The sequence below is a fragment of the Fundulus heteroclitus genome, chromosome 22, assembly GCF_011125445.2.
Source record: "Fundulus heteroclitus isolate FHET01 chromosome 22, MU-UCD_Fhet_4.1, whole genome shotgun sequence".
Lineage (NCBI taxonomy): Eukaryota > Metazoa > Chordata > Actinopteri > Cyprinodontiformes > Fundulidae > Fundulus > Fundulus heteroclitus.
Genome location: NC_046382.1, coordinates 1,784,440 through 1,786,917, shown reverse-complemented (window position 1 = coordinate 1,786,917; position 2,478 = coordinate 1,784,440). Strand labels below are relative to the sequence as shown.

Here is a 2,478-nt window from a genome sequence, read left to right as displayed (position 1 = left end):
TTATATCTCACACATTGCTCTGCCTCTCCTTTTATCTGCCTATGAACTCATGTGTCTGAGTTTATAATCCATCAGATAATCTGCTGCCATCATCTACTGCAGAGCTTTCCATCCTGCAGCAGCAGCAGCAGCAGCAGCAGAGACACGTCAGCAGCTTGTCAATCGGTCCTTTACGCATGAGAACAAACAGAAACAGATCCAGGAAATGACAGAGGAAAGACCAGACACATATCTCATAGAATAGAAAAGGATAAGGATAAGAAAAAAACCAAGTAACTATTCCTCCAATTGTTAAACCATAATTAACCATCAACAGAACCAGAGCTGCTACACTTCTACGTTTTTCCTCAGCAGACACTGAGGAGGCTCCAGGCAGACAGATGCAGGTCACAACTGGACATATGATGAAGACGAGGGAAGGGATGGCAGCAGAAACAAGGAGGACTGTTGTCAATTTGAGAAGCTCCAAGACAGGACCAATGAGCAAGCAGAGCAGCCAGACCAAAACACAGATTATCCCAGAAGCTTTATCTTGACTGATGCAGTGCTGCTGTGGCCTGCAGATGAAAAAACACCTGCAACAGAAAACAGAGCGACCCGGTTCATTTCTCTGCCCAGAACTGTCTGACCCTGACTGGCAGGGAACCTCTGGTTATGATTTTAATCTGCATGTATGCTGAGATGTGGCTTCATACCTTTCCAGAGCAATGATCATCCTGATGTAGACACTGACCATAAAAACACTGTTAGAGATAATGCTACATATTGTTGTTAAACTACCAATGTATGGTGTTTGAACCCAAACCATGTGAGTGATGAGCTCAATCAGGTTGGCAGTGAGAAGGTTCAGGTAGTAGACGATGAGGGGGTTAAAACGTACCTGCAGGAAACAGAAATCCATTAATAAATTCATTATGTGTAATTATATACTAGCTGACAAGACTCTGTTTCACTGTAATTGTTAGGATTTTGCAAACAACTGTAATTTTACTCCACCCCAAATATGTTTTTCATGAATTAAAATTGTTTTCAGAAATAAATTCAGTCAAATTTTTTGTTGGTCAGTTAGATGATGGAATTAAAAATTAAAAGTACATTATGAGTCCAAACGGTAATTTTAAAAAAAATTTGGGAAATTAAATAATCAACTATAATGTATCATAAATATGTAAATAATAAAATAAGTAATTACAGCTAATTATTTTTATTGTTATATGCAAAAGGCATCTAAACGTAGAGAAAAGAACTTGAACAACGCAAAGTTCAAACATGAAGTCAGACCAAAATCAAAAATAAAATTTTTATGACATGAATTAATTTGAACCGTCACTGTGCTTAATATTTCATTAATATTAATAAGACAGTTTTTACTGTGTGTTTTTGACTGAAACAGGCTTTTAAAGCTAGGGATAATGAACTTTTTGAAATAAGAATTTAAATTAAAACTAATAGTTTAGATACATTTACTCCTTAGCAGTCATGAAGAAAATGTAACGTTTGCTTTTCTTTATATTTATGAAACAAACACTGTGCCAAGTTTTTAAAAGTTATTATGTAGAATCATAAATAATTCTAACATCAATAGAAAGAACACATCAGGTTAATATATAAATTACCCACCATGTAGCACAAACCGATGGCCAGTAGAGTGAAGGGAAAACAGACACGCATGTCCAACCAAAATACATAATCTCCAGGTCGCATCTCTTGGTGACTTGATTTACTAGAGAGAAAATCCTGTAATATAAAATATAAACATGTTGCTAAAGCATTTTGTTTATTTTTTACATTATAATAGTAATGTTAAAATAATATGAATTATCACAACAGTAGAACTGTTGAAATGAAAGAAGACATCTTTAGGTCAAATCCATAAAATTGTTGCTGTTTGAGTTTTGTTCCACAAAGCTGTTGGAAAACTAGAATTTTCTGTCAAATTTCAATAAATGTTTCTAAGGAAAGAGAAAAATATGTTTTATAATGTTGTTTATCGTTTAAACTATCAGACAGTTTTCATTAGAATAGAATTAAGGATTTTCTGTCATTTGTTAAGACAAAACTAAACTTTGAAACATAAACTTCATCATATTTTATATTATTTAATGACTAATTTACTTACGGTTGTGTTATTCAGGACGTCTCTGCTCAACAGTCCAGCTTCTAAAGTCAGCAGCCTTGCAATAGTAACATAAAGGCAGGTTTTATGAACGCTAGTAGAAATGTTAATAACTAACGACTCTGAGAGTTCCTGCAGTCAAATGATATCCGTACTAAAACTATCTCTCAGTAATCAACCACAGGTTTATTTCTGCACTGAGGTGGTTTTCTTCACTGCCTTCAGAGCATCAGTGTGGTGAGCTTCAGTAGCAGGAAGTCTGATAATGATCAAGATGCAGCAGGAGACATTTGAAGAAACTTTAGATCTGTAAATATCAAACAGTTTAGTTAGAGCCTTTATGATACTTTTTATTTATTAAC

At 34.6% G+C, this 2,478-nt stretch overlaps 1 long non-coding RNA gene across 1 annotated transcript; it reads right to left on the bottom strand.

Annotated features, from left to right (window-relative positions):
• Positions 1-824: 824 nt before the first annotated feature.
• On the bottom strand, positions 825-2,478 carry LOC118557102. Its single transcript, XR_004927598.1, has 3 exons — positions 2,120-2,478; positions 1,621-1,737; positions 825-880 (listed from the first exon to the last, which is right to left on the bottom strand). It is a non-coding gene; the product is annotated as an uncharacterized LOC118557102 (long non-coding RNA).